A 14,696-nucleotide genomic window follows, 5' to 3' on the forward strand; every position below is an offset into this window, starting at 1 on the left:
TGAGGGGAGCAAAAAAAAAAAAAATTAAAGCACTTCATCACAGGATAACTTCAGGAATACATTAAACATTAGATATTGGTGATATATAACTCTGTTAGGTAATTTCAGTTTTACTAACTTGCGAGAAAGAAAGAAAAAAAAGTCTATCTTTCTTGCCCAACAATTTCATTTACCGTGTTGATCCACCTTGGTTAAGTATTTATGAGGGGAGGGTGACAATAAGGTGGCTAAATTCAAAGCTGCAGGTGTGCAAAGGCGGATCTTAATAAAGAGGTAAGTAGCATGTTGAATTATTATACTAGCTTAAGAATAATGTGCTGTGAAATAAGTGGGAATGTGTGGTGCACGCTGTCATAACAGCGCATCTCAATGAGAATTAAATCTGAGTTTAAATGTAAATGTGTATGTTTAAAGGAGGGGGCAGCATATGAGATTACCCGACTTAGTGAGGCAACTGTCATAGCTGATAAGAGTGATGAATGGCAAATAAGGATTTTTGTGTTTAGAAGGTATCGTGGTTGGACAGTGTTTTCTTAAAGATTATCTCTTTTTTCCCTTCCCTACAATGTCAATTTAAAGGCAATTGACAGGAGAGTCCAAACACGTCGCTCGAGCTAATCAAAAGTTTGCATTGTGAAAAAATGACACCCCCCCCCCCACACACACACACACACACACACACACACACACACACAGAGCCGCCTTTGTCTGAAACCCATCAGGAGATTTGGCACAGTCAAACACCTCTGCGTATTTGCAGTCACCACTGGTTTGTTGAGCATTAAAAATGTTAATTGGAATTTTGAAAAAAAAAAAAGGAAAGAAAGAAATAAATATATCGCATTGCCATCCCACCTCCTCCAGTCACAGGCTGTCAAAATGCAATATTCCAAATTAGATTGTATTTGGATAATCTTTTGAACTGTAATAGGTTTCCAGCCTGCAGGCATATTACTATTGGCACATCATTATTAAACAAAAGTGACACCGAACCATCACTTTGCAGGCGGCGCCAGATAAACGCTCGACACCATGCAAATAATATTAGTTCTGCTTCCAGAGTCACTGGCTTATCTCTGGGATGCTATATTGGGTTCATATCCCTGTCGGCTGGCGAGGGCCTTCTGACGGAAGTGTCTAAATTTATGAGTAGCCCGTATGTGTGAGGTGCATGTATGAATAGGCTGCTGTGTGCGTGCGTGCCCGTTTGTGTAACGTGTGTATCCCACACTAAGGCTTTTATATGTAAATACTCTGTGTGTGTGTGTGTGTGTGTGTGTGTGTGTGTGTGTGTGTGTGTGTGTGTGTGTGTGTGTGTGTGTGCAGCTCCATTCATATGTAAATAGGCAGTGTATGCATGCCTGTATGTGCAGCGGCGACCCATATCATGGCGTAATGAGATCCGCCACTGTTGGTTACCCTCAGACAGTGGTAATTATGGCTGCAGTGAAAAGGAGTGATGCTGAAGGCAGGATGGACGCTTACACACTAACAGATTGAACCACACACAGGGCCTCTGTTCACACACTGACAGCCCGGCTCCAGGCAAAATGACGACCCGTCCCGTTTGGCACCGGGATGGCAATATGACTCGGTTAACCACGTATGATAAATTAGACGTGCGTCCGCTTTCTAATCAGCTTTCCAAAACCTCGATACCTGGTCGAATATTCAATTCCAGCGAGACAGAGGACATTCGCAGACATGTCGTGTCAGTAAAGCGTGGATAAGAGGAGACAGCGTGACGCAAAGAGCTGCCAATAAAAGACAAACAAGCAATACAAAAAAGAGAAAAGGCATTTGTCTTTCATCTGAACTCGTTCAGTTTGAAAGTGCGTCCAGGAACGCCAAATTGAACATTACACCTTTCTAACGGCGAGTGAAGTGCTCTATAGGTTTGGTGAAATGGGCCAAAAAAAGCGCATTCTTTGTTGTAATGGGTGAAAACCTGGTTTGTAAAACAATGAACGGAGCATTCCACAAAAAACATCATCGTTTCCATGGAGCTATTATACTCTACAATAAAATGTTAAAAATAATAACAGCAAGAGAGCGCAAACCTGCTCCGAGCAGCTCTCTGGGCAGCATTTACTTTTAAGGGAACAGCATTATATTTTGAATATATTCATGTTGGTTTCTTTCACATCATGACGGACGTTTACTTTGATTACACAAACATTATGTAGAAGTACGTCGTGGACAATATGTGTAGATTTCTAAACAAATGGCCGTGAATAACTTGAGCTTATTATTTAATATCATACTGGAGGAAATTTCTGACTGACTGAGCAGCTCATTCTCTTTCCCTTGACAGTACTTTGTTAAAAGATGAAACACGTTTTGGGGTCAACTTGAAAGAAAGGCGGATTTGAAAAGTGAGGTCAGAGGTCAAATGTGACACGATATTTGCAAACTATAATGCAGCATTTAGAATCCCCATATACCAGAATCATTTCCTAAATGCTGCAGATATAAACAAAGGCAACATAAATGTAAGCATAATTTTAAAGTAAAAGACATTTTATGAAATTTGACCTTATTTGACCTTAATAATGCGATATTTAGAATCCCCTTATATCTATATGTTGTCAATACAAACAAGACAATACAAATTGATATCATTGCGTTGGTGTTGTTCTTGGATCACCAAGAATGTTGGTTCAGGTTCAACACTGCAAGTGACCAACCACAATATAGTGATGTCATAGTTTCGTGACATGGAAGCACCATCACACCCTGGTCGACTGCAATGGTGATCATGGAAAAATATTACTATGTTGATCCAAAAACAACAACAAAACAAGGATATCAGGTAGACCATCACCACATATAGTTTCATGCTTTCCATTTTAGAATTTGACTGGTTTGGGAACACTTTAGAATTAGATAGTTCAGATGGGAATTAACTTGGGTGGTGACTATCGTTTTTAAAGGCAATTTACAGGCTATATATTTCCCCTATGCTATATACTACTGCCAACAATCATCAACACACTGTTCAGATTTATGATTTGTCCAGCTTCTAAAAAAAAGAACTCCAGTAAAAACCTAATTCTTAACTAAAGGTTTATTTAATTCAGGATAGCATTAATGCAGGCAAGCTAGAAAGCCAAGCTCAGCAGCAATTCTTGCAGATCAGCTGATCTTTATACCAGATCACATCAGCTCATGCACATGGCTCAGCTGATGTCCTTTCACACATTCAATTGGTAAATGTCATATAGGGTATGCCATTTAAGCTGCTTTAGCATGCTTGCAGTTGCTGCACATCTGCAAACTGCTGACTTAAAGTCTGATCAACTGTTGTTGATGCCTGCTTTGCTCTGCTCTGTCTTGGGTGTTTTCATGGTGGGCTCCCTGCTTCTTTCCTGCATGCACATGGAAGGAGCAGGCAGTCCCACATGGAATCATGCTGCTAGATATAAACTACATCTTCTTTTGACCACAGTGGGCCTGACTGAAAGAGCTTTTTTTCCAGTTCTCACAACAGCATTATGCTGTAAAAACTTTCAGCAAAAACTCCATAACTCACTTTGTAACATAAAACTATCAATCACTGGTCTTTTCACAAAGAAAGATTTCCATCTTGCTGTTCTACAAATATAGATGCACATCCATCCAGTGTCATAAAAACCACAGGAAAGGTTTCTGTGTTGTGCTGTAACACTGCAAAGGAAATCCAAAACAAAAGATATATATATATATATATATATATATATATATATATATATATATATATATTAAAAAGTTGTTAAAACTTAACTAACAAACAGCACAAAAAGGAGTTAAAAGAGCATGAACAGCTCTAACAGACATTACATACTGCAACCTCCTTTAGGTAAAGGAGTACACATGTAGTATATGGGTATATTTTACACAGCCAGCATTCTTCTCCTAACCGCACAGACGTGATAGAGCAGATGTTGAATATTGCTGATGCTCAGATCTGTTAATGACTGCAGCTGTGGCCATTCAAAATGCATATGCCCCTGGTCTTTGTGTGGGAGAGGCAGAGATGGGGGGGGTCTTTCCCTGACGCCATGGTTAAAAGTAAATTTGCCTTTCTATTATAACTGTTTATGCTGTGCAGATAAAATCCCAGTTAAAGCAAAATGATTATTTACTGGATACATTTTTAATAATGAAATCAACAATTGGAGATTAAATGTGATGGGTCATCAAAGCTTATAGGAAATAAACCTGAAAACACTTTTCAGTGCAGTCAGCAGTAATGGAAAGAACTCATGATTGATGGTAACACTATAGAGAAAAAGGCGTGCTTCTCAAACAGCCTCACTCAAAGCTCCACAATGTCCCATCTTCCATTTGTAACATTTGTCATCACTGTAAATGTCCTTGTCCTACTCTTTCTCCTCCATAGAGCCCCGGCTCCGTGCTCCGATGCTGCTGACAGGCTGTTCTACCTGATAGGTGCTACATCCTGTTTACACATTGACAATCACGCTAGGCGAGCCCTGATTTATTCTCTTGGTACTTGCCTTGAACCTTTCAGCCACAGTCTCGCTCTCGTTGCATCTCTCCATCTCGTAATGCTTGTGTTTTGTCCCCGCTTGTCTAAATGCCTAATGGGCTCCATACAGACATGCGGTGTCTTTTATGGCGAGGGTCCCTCGATCAAGTGCACGTTTCCATGGCTTATATATGCAACAAAGAGGGGGAAACATAAAGGATGTGGCAATATTCTATGGATGCAACCCATCGGCCATCAATATGTAGCACTCAGAGTAGCACAGGCACATTATCCATTTTCTACAGCTTTTTACTTCCACACTTCTTTAAATGGCAGATATATAAAAGGCTTTTTTCCCTCCAAATTGCAAAAGCTTGTCAATACAGCTAGCTTAGCGGTCTGGAATCGAAAATAGATCTAATCACTGTAATGTAATGTAAACCGAAAATGAAAAAGCAACGCAAAGTTCTTTAAAAAGCAGCACTGCCTGTGGTGCTCGCTTCTTGGCATGATGTGAATGTAACAGAATCACTGTGACTCAAACAGCAGGGTGCCTGTTCCTTTTTCTAAGAAATACATTTTATTCTTTTTTTAGCAGTTTGCTTCTGACATTTGACGTGTTAAAAACACACACACACACTCTCACACACCTTTGGATATAACATAGAGGATGGATGTTCAAAAGTGAGAAATTTGGACCATGAAAACATGAAAAGTGACTCAGAAGAATTTGCTGCATGCATCACTACTTCAACACCTACATCACTTTGTTTTTTTGGGAGCTGCCACTGCATGAAGCCCTCACGAGGCAGAAGAGGAGAGTACGAACTGTGGATGCCAAACAGGCCAAACGAGGAGTGTTAAACCTCCACAGGCAGCCCACAGATATCGTGCCGCTCCTTACACCCAACCGGCGTGAGTGGATCGAACTGGCAGCCAATCAAATAAAGCTGCAATGCTGCCTACTTTTATTAAATCCACAGTGCACCATTGACAAAACAATAGATAAAGAGAAATATGACACAAGGAGCGGAGGCATCCCAGCTCTGCAGCAGGCATAAGGTGTTTACACTGGAGATGCTGATTCACTATTTTCAATCAGCAGTAACTATCGAGTGATAGTTTTATTACATTCATAGTCCCCAGAAGACACTGTGCGCTCTATATTGTACAAGTAATTGTTTGATATCTTCTATGTATTTCAACAGCTGCTGTCTGTCTCAGAAGACACTCCCAATTAGCTTGCAGTGTATGCTTTACTTAAGGGAAACCTATGCAAAGAGGTTTCTCCATATTATTAAGCACACCCACTTCTTGTGCAATAGAGAGAGAAAGATCTTCAGAAGATGAAAAGCGTGGAAAAGATCAGTGTCTCACAAGAGGCATGAAAGCTGAAGAGAAGATAACGGGGCCGTGAAAACATTTGCGAGATAAATTTGGTGAGATAAAGGCTAATTAAGGAAAATCAACAGATGATAGTCCTGTGCACAGATGTGAGTTCATTTATCATCCCGGGTGCCAAGATAAAGCAGGAATAATGCAGCTTCACGAGGTTCACTCATTACACAAATGTTGCACCATGAGACTGGTTCGCTCACAGATTTGTAACCATGTATGACTTTTAATAAATGAAAGCCACCTTGGATTTCTGTTGAACGCCTCTGTCTCTGACCTACTAAAGAAAGTTTCCATCAAGCAAATTAATCGACAGCTTTAAGAAAAGAAGAGAAAAGAAAAGCAGCAACTTGTTGTTTGAGACTGCTGGTCTCAATCTCAACAACCTCTTCATGCACAATCCTCTAAAGCCTGGTAGCCACTGCTAACCAAAGCTTACAAAGATGTTTTCAGTATTGTGATGCTGTGCTTGGTGTTCCAGGTGAATGGACTTTGACTTGGTAAGTGAGCATAGACTGTATATGTATGCAGCCAACCTCATACATGCTATTTTGACTCCTAATTTTAAAGCCTTAATGCTAATCTCACAATGTTGGCTTTTTAAAGCTGTAATTGGAAGAAGAGGGTGACGTGCTATCAGCTAATAATGCTAACAAGTTTGGTCATGCACTAGCATTCATTTACAGGCATAAACTTGCTCATTTGTGCTAATTAGCAGGTGTGATCACCAAAGCTTGAGCACAGACTTCACAAACATGGGCTGTAAGTCACAATATTTGTCAGGTACATTCACAGAGATGCTCTAAAAGATACCAACGACTTATTCCTAGTGTTGAGAATCTTGAGCAGTGGGAAAGCTGAGCAGATGGTGAGGCTACTGTCACCTGTGTCATTAAACAAATAAACTTTAGTTTTTGGAACAAAGACAGAATAAAACATGGATGCAACCTCAGGGATGGAAACATGAAGCCAATCCAGAAGTACCTGGAATCTGCATTCTATGTGAAGGTCACCAGATGGCGATAGTTACAGTTAACTTCTATTAGTCCAGTAGAAGGAAGATGGCTTCCGTTTTGACCTCTTTAAACACCTTCCAGGTGAGGTTTTGTGCTCATTTTACGTCATAGTGATTAAAAAACTTGAGTCTGTTTTGTAAATCTTGGTTATGCCATATTTCAGAATAGAAGATTATCTGTGGTATGAAACCACAAGGTCTTGAATAATCAGGCCTCATCATATCTTAATGACCTTAAAGTACCATATCGCCCCAATACAGCATTCAGCTCTCAGACTGCAGGCTGACGTATGGCTCCAAAGGAATTTAAAAGCAGAACAAGAAGCAGAGTCTTCAGGTTTCAGGTCCCTCTTTTAGAACCAGCTTCCAGTTTGGATTCAGGAGACAGACACTACCTCTACTTTTAAGATTAGGCTCAAAACTTTTCTTTGTGATCAGGTGAGCCTGAATCTTCCCTTAGTTACGCTGCAGTAGGTGAGGGATCCTGGGAGATTCCAATGATGGATTGAGTATTTCCTCTTCTTCACGCTCTTTTTCACTCTCTGCATTTAATTAATTAATAATTATTATTAATCTCTGGCTCTCTTCCACAGGATGTTTTTGTCCTGTCTTCCTCCCCACTCCTCCCAACTGGTCGTGGCAGATGGACTGAGCCTGGTTCTGCTGGAGGTTTCTTCCTGTTTAAAGGGATTTTTTCCTTCCGACTGTCGCCAAATCGTTTGGTCATAGGGGCTTGCATTATTGTTATTGGGGTTTTCTCAGTTTGCTTTTTATTATTGTAGCATCTTTACTTTACAACATAAAGCACATTGAGGCAACTACTGTCACAGTAATTGCCTCAATATGTTGCCTTTTTTTTCTGCAGTTAAGGCTTCAAAATACTCTACCAGTCAAAAGTCTGGACACACCTTTTCATTTAATGGCTTTTCTTTATTTTCATGACTATTTACATTGTAGACGCTCACTGAAGGCATCAAAACTATGAATGAACACATATGGAATTATTTTGTAAACAAAGTGTGAAATAGCTCAAAACATGTTTAATATTTTAGATTCCTCAAAATAGCCCCTTCGCTTTGATTACTGCTTTGCACACTCTTGACGTTCTCTCCATGAGCTTCATGAGGGAGTCATCTGAAATGGTTTTCTTGAAGGATTTCCCAGAGATGCTGAGCACTTGTTGGCCCCTTTGCCATCACTCTGCGCTCCATCTCATTCCAAACCATCTCGACTGGGTTTAGGTCAGGTGACTGTGGAGGCCATCTGGTGCAGCACTCCATCACTCTCCTTCTTGGTTAAATAGACCTTACTCAGCCTGGAGGTGTGTTTGGGATCATTCTCCTGTTGAAAGATAAGTGGTGGTCCAACTCAGCGCAAACTGGATGGGATGGCATGGATGCTGTGGTAGCCATGCTGCTTCAGTGAGCCTTCAATTTTGAATAAATCCCACAACACTGTCAGCAGCAAAGCACCCCCACACCATCACACCTCCTCCTCCATGCTTCATGGTGGGAACCTTTCATGTAGAGACCATCCATTCACCTTTTCTGCATCGCACAAAGACACTGCAGTTGGAACCAAAGATCTCAAAGTTGGACTCATCAGACCAAAACACAGATTTCCACTGGTCTAATGTGTTTCTTGACTCAAACAAACTCTTCTGCTTCTTTTCCTTAGTCGTGGTTTCTTAGCAGCTATTTGACCATAAAGGCCTGATTCGCACAGTCTCCTCTGAACAGTTGACATACAGACTACATCTTGAAGGCCAAGGGTTTGCAACACATATTTATATTTATTTATGAAGTTAGTTATTCATACAATAGACGTCAAGCACTCATATAAAATGAAGTGTAGGAACAGAGATATTAATAGATAAATAAAGATAAATATATAGCTAATATAAAGATATAGGTATAAATATAAACATAAATATAAAAGGAGACAACTATATGTCATGGCATATAAAAGTAACAGAGTGCAGCGAGGTGTGTTTAATCCTGTTCTGCATGTGTGGACCTGACCCAAGTGGATGAATTCCATCAGACAGTGAGGTTGAAGAAATCTGTTGCTGAATCTGCTCTTCAGATTGTCGAGTGTGTTACGGAGGGGGTGGGAATCGTGAGTCATTGCCCATGAACATTTGATAGTTGATGTCTTCAGTAAAAATAGTAGTAAAAATAAAGAAAAACCATTAAATGAGAAGGTGCATCCAAAAATTTGTGTTGTAGGTCTTCAGAAACCAGTGGGCGAGGCCCATCTTTTATACTGCCCCAAATGGTCATCAGATGAACTGCAGTTATTGACTCTTCTGCACTGGCTTCAATTTTCAGCCCTTGAGGTTTCCACTTAGTGTACCTTGCTCTACCAAGGTCAGGTGGAGAGGCAGAGTGGGGATGTGTGCAGAAATAATGGGGACCAAGATGGTCAGTCCCTTTAGGATCCTCAAGGGTCTCAAAATGACCTCTACGAGGTATGTGGAGTTCTTAACTGACCATTTCCTGAGAAATGAGCCATGTGGAAGGAAATCATTTCCATTCCGGGCAAAGCACCATCCCATGTTACACAGAAAGCCACTGACTCATAGGTTGCTATGGGAATAAAAAGAAAAAAAATGTCATGGTGTGGCTGCCACTATACTCTGACCTTAAACCTATGAGAACCCGTGGAGACTCCCTAAAACAGAAACTATGAGGGTGGGCAGCAGTAGACCTCAAAACAGCAGGTCTGGGAGGCAGTACTGACAACTGTACATGAACCAAAACTTCCCGGGATGTTAGGAGGTGAGACAGACATTCAGAAACAATTAAGAGGAACTAGTCTTGCTAAAAAAAAATATAATCCTTTCATCTCAGTTTTTAACAACTTAGATATATTTAAAAATGAGTCAACACTATAATGCTTTTTTCCCTGACAGGCCATTGTGTTTCTTTCTGTCGCTGCCAGCTAAGGCTACGGACTGAACTCTGTGCGAACAATTGAAAATGGGCAAACAATTGTGTAATTACTTGTGACATACTCTATGTTTACTTTGTATACTTACGACTTCTTTCTTGAGCAGAGGAGCCAAACTGTAAGCTGGTGACGCCTCGGCAGAAAGAAAATTTCACTGGTGATGATTTCATTTATTATTTTTGTCAGTGAACTCCGTGGGCAGATAAGCATGATGAAACCAGCACACGAAGCTGAGTGGCAGAAGCAGCTGACATGTTTGCTCAGATGTGTCACTGCCCCAAAAAACACATTTCACTTTAGCAGTGAATAGTTAAGCAGAATGAGGTCACAACTAAACCCAGCTGAAATGCAGGGTATTTAAATAATGCCAACTGAAGAGGAGCTCAACAGTGAAATCAAAGCCAACACGTAGCTACAAATGCAGCTTCGATTATGAGAGTGGGAAAGACTGACTGACAGCAACAGAGATTATGCTACTTCTACTTGGACCTTAAGACAGAGATAACTATTTTTCAATGGCCTTCAGATGTGGCACATCAGTGGTTCCAAACAATTCTGTTTGATGCACCCCCACAGCTCATCAAGTATTTATCGAGTACATTTAGCATGTACTCAATACTTTTAGCTGCCATTTCGAGTAAGAGACTTTAGTTCAACTGGATTTGTCCAATTGTTTTTGCGCAATGAAAAAGTATTCAAGTGCCTCCTGATTCTTTTTTTCCCTCCAAACTACATTTTCAAGGGTCTACTGTCCAAAAATCCAGAGAAAGACAGAAAATCTATGAAGTACTTTGAACCTCAGCCAACCTTTCCCTTCATTTCGATTAATTCAGTTTCATTTATATAGCTCGAAATCACAACGACCGTTGCCTCGAGGTGCTTTATATTGTAAGTAGTGCTGTCAGCGTTAATCTCGTTAAAATGACGTTAACACCACAACCGCATTAACGTGGCAAATCTCCGTTAGCGAGTTGGCACGGATCGCCCTGTGCGTGGGGCTGCACGGCGCTAGCACATTAACCAGCTAAACGTGCTAACGCGTTGACAATATCAGAGAAATCACTTGGCGACAGTGGGAAGGACAAACTCCTTTTTAACAGGAAAAAAAAAAAAAACTCCTGCAGAACCAGGCTGATCGCACAGCACGGCTGTCCTTTATATCTGTGTAATGTTAGCAAAGCTGGTGATGCTGAAAAACTCATTACTCCATGAAAGCCTGCTCTTGAGAGCACTAACAGGGAGTTTCTCCCATATTAGCTTCTCTTCACCGTCTTCTTTTGAAATCCAGAATTACATTTAAAATCTTTATATACCTTCCTCTCGTGTACAAATGCTGAGTGATTAGACTCCATCTCATCTAACAGCCACTTTAACCTGGACCAAAAAAGAACCCCTATGTTAAGAGGGCCAACTCAGTACAAAGCAGGTTTTTAGCTTGATACCAAAAAAATATATGTTTCCGCCTTCATAGGCAATGTATAGCGGGTGATTTTTTCCCTCCCCCTAATTAACTCACTCATTTGAATGTTGTTAAAGCTTAGAAATTGGGTCATGATCGCATTCAATGCCAGGTGTGCCATTTCCTAAGCTTGACATCTGCTAAACCTGTGTTTGAAATGTTGATGGCTTTTAGTATCTAAGAAATATGATGTATATTATGTGTTATTGGCTGAAAGTGCAGTAATTCATTACTCTTATTTAGCAGGTGTCCATGTCTGCACATTGGCCCTGTAAAAGCCCTAACCAAGCTTGCTAGCATTAGACCATAGCTTAGAACATAGGTGTCAAACTCTGGCCCGTGGGCCAAATTTGGCCCGCAGCCTAATTACATTTGGCCTGCGAAGCCATACCAAATTATCATTAGAGCTGGCCTACCGGTATTATACAGCTAATATATATATTGTTTAGTATTAAGCTTTGCTTGTTCCATGTTCAGTTTTTCAGCAAAACTTGTTTGAGTCCATAAGAAGAGATTCATTCTTAAATCTGGAGGAAGATCTTTTTTTCAATAAATATTAACGTTAGCCCGCGACCTTGTTCCAGTTTTAAATTTTGGCCCACTGTGTATTTGAGTTTGACACCCCTGGCTTAGAACTACTGACAATCATCACTTCTGCCTTTAAAAAAAAGAAAAACAAACAAACAAAACAAAAAATGCTAACACTGATGTTTAAAAATTAACATGCAATTTTACATCTGTACAGGCTATGTCCTGAAGCATTTCCCAGCTTTCACATTGGCCTGGGACCTCTGATCGTGCAATGAGCAACTGTCTTTCCCTAACCATGTATTTATACACTATTGGACGTCATTAACTTTGTGTTTCCTCTCTATAATTTGCCTTTTGCTCCATTTGTTATCTCTGTATACTTTTTTTCCTTCTTCTCTTTTCCCATTCTCCCATCCAGTGGTGGCACTGGGCTGCCCTCGTTGCACTTGGTTTGCCAAAAGGGAGATTTTCCTCCCCACCCACACAGTTTATTCTCACAGATGATTGTTGGAACAGTGGGTTTCTGTCTCTATTTTGAGATAACCATTTCTATGACTCGTATAAAATAACTGGATTTAAGAATGAATGCAGGAAGTCACAAAAATCTAACCTCTTTTCAAATATTTGCAGTCACAACTCCACTGTGTGAAAGACACTGGAGGCTAACAAACCATTAAGGGCAAAAGTTACAGTTTTACTATTTTTATGTCCTCTGAGAGGCACAGAACACACATGTAAGGTAAAAAAAAAAAATCTGTTAAATGTAAAGAAAAAATCCAAATCATATATATATCAGGCATCGGGGTCCTGTTATATTCCACAAAAAGCAGCAGCACAATGTTGTGGGGATGCTTTCCCGCTCCAGGGTTCAGGCAATAATTGAAGGAATCCCACTCTCTAACAGAGAGGTCTGGAGAGGAAAGCATCAGTATGTCAATTGAAGCTCAAGTGCCACTGCAGCATGACAATCATTCTCAAGCATATGAGTGAGTCCACCTGTGAACGGAATGAAAAATAAAAATGGAAACTGGCAGAGAATAAAAAAAAAAATATTCAAAGTCTGGACCAGAACCCTGTTAAGATGCTGGGGAAGTGCCTGAGAAGAGGAGTTCACCCTCTGATGAGGCTGCAGTAAAGAACTTCTGAAAGAAGAATTGGATAAAATTTCATCACAGCGACGTCTGAACCACATCAAGATATTGGACGTGGCACTGTTTGCAGATGTTTTCAGAGGTGTGGGTAGCACAGCCAGGTTTGATTGATGATTCTCGTATTGGATAACCGCGTAGCTTCTTTAAATGCAAATACGATTTAAAATTTGTATTTTGTATTCGCTCAGGTTGCCTTTATGTTTCAGATAAAATGTAAAGAGAAACTTAATTTATCTCACATTTATCCATCACTTTACGCAAGTGGATAAATCGTGGCCTGTGATTGGTTTGGTTTGAATAGAGGAGCAGATAAATGCTTGTTTATTCAGATACAGATCCCAGAATCAAAAGATATCTGGGATATAGGAGTAAACTGGGCATTTTGCATCACAAAATCAAGCAATTAAAAAAAATTAAATTAAATAAAAAAGTCAAGTTCAAGAAAATGTCAGAAATGAATCTGAATCTAAATATCTTCCTTTATCCAGGAGCCCAGTTCATCCACGGTTTGTGTGGAGGAATTTTTAACCTCTGCTCCATTAGCTGTACGTATCGCCAGAACAAGGTACAGCATCCTTCCAAAACTGCATTCATTTTTCACTTCAAAGTTCTAAACACAATATCCCACAATGACAAAGTGGAAAAACTTTGCTTGAAATTCATCAACTTTATTAAAAATAAAACAAAAACATGTACAAAAGTATTCACAGCCTTTTCCATGACACTAAAATTTAACTCGGGTATATCTTGTTTCCAGTGATCATCCGTCATCTGCTTCTACAACTTGAGTGGAGCCCATCTGTGGTAAATCAGTCTATTGGGCATGATTTGGAAAGGCCACCTGCCTACATCAGCTGTAGTTGACAGTGTATGTCAGAGCACCAAACCGTGAAGTCCAAAGAACTCTGGTCTGTAGACCTCCGAGACAGGATTGTATCGAAGCACATCATCCGTAAATGGAAGAAGTTTGGAATGTCTACCTTCTTATTGAAGCAAGTGACCAACCACCCAGTTTTCAGTCTGACAGAACTACAGTGTTGCTCTGGGGAGAGAGGAGAACCTTCCAGAAGGAAAAGCACTTCTGCAGCTCTCCAACAATCAGGGTTGCATGGTAGTGGCCAGACTGAAGCCACTGCTCAGTAAAAGGCACATGACAGCCCAGCTGGAGTTTGTCAAAAGGCACCTGAGGGACTCTCAGACCATGAGGAAAAAAAAAAAAAATCACCAATCTGATTAAACAATGATTGAGCTCCTTGGCCTGAATGCAAAGTGTCACGTCTGGAGGAAACCAGGTACCGCTCATCACCTGGCCAATACTGTCCCTACAGTGAAGCATGGTGGTGGCAGCATCGTGCTGGGGGATGTTTTTGGCAGTGGGACACTAGCTGGGATCAAGGGAAAGATGAATGCAGGAATGTACAGAGACATCCTGCTCCAGAGCACTCAGACTATACCTACAAACATGATATATTTTTGTTTTTAATTTTTAAATACATTTGCAACAATTTCAAGCAAATGTTTTTCAAATTGTCAATACTTTCAAGATGAACTGTGGACTTTTATTTTATTTATAAACCTTTGACTCTAAACATTATAGCTGGCAGTAGCGCCATCCACAACCTGAGTCAGAGGACCACGAGGATCATCCACTTTGTCTCTACGACAAAAATAAGTAAACGTTATGTGAGCTGCTTCTTTGGCCCTGCAAAGCAGAGGTACTAC

This window comes from Maylandia zebra, linkage group LG22, assembly GCF_041146795.1.
Source record: "Maylandia zebra isolate NMK-2024a linkage group LG22, Mzebra_GT3a, whole genome shotgun sequence".
NCBI classification, from domain to species: Eukaryota; Metazoa; Chordata; class Actinopteri; order Cichliformes; family Cichlidae; genus Maylandia; species Maylandia zebra.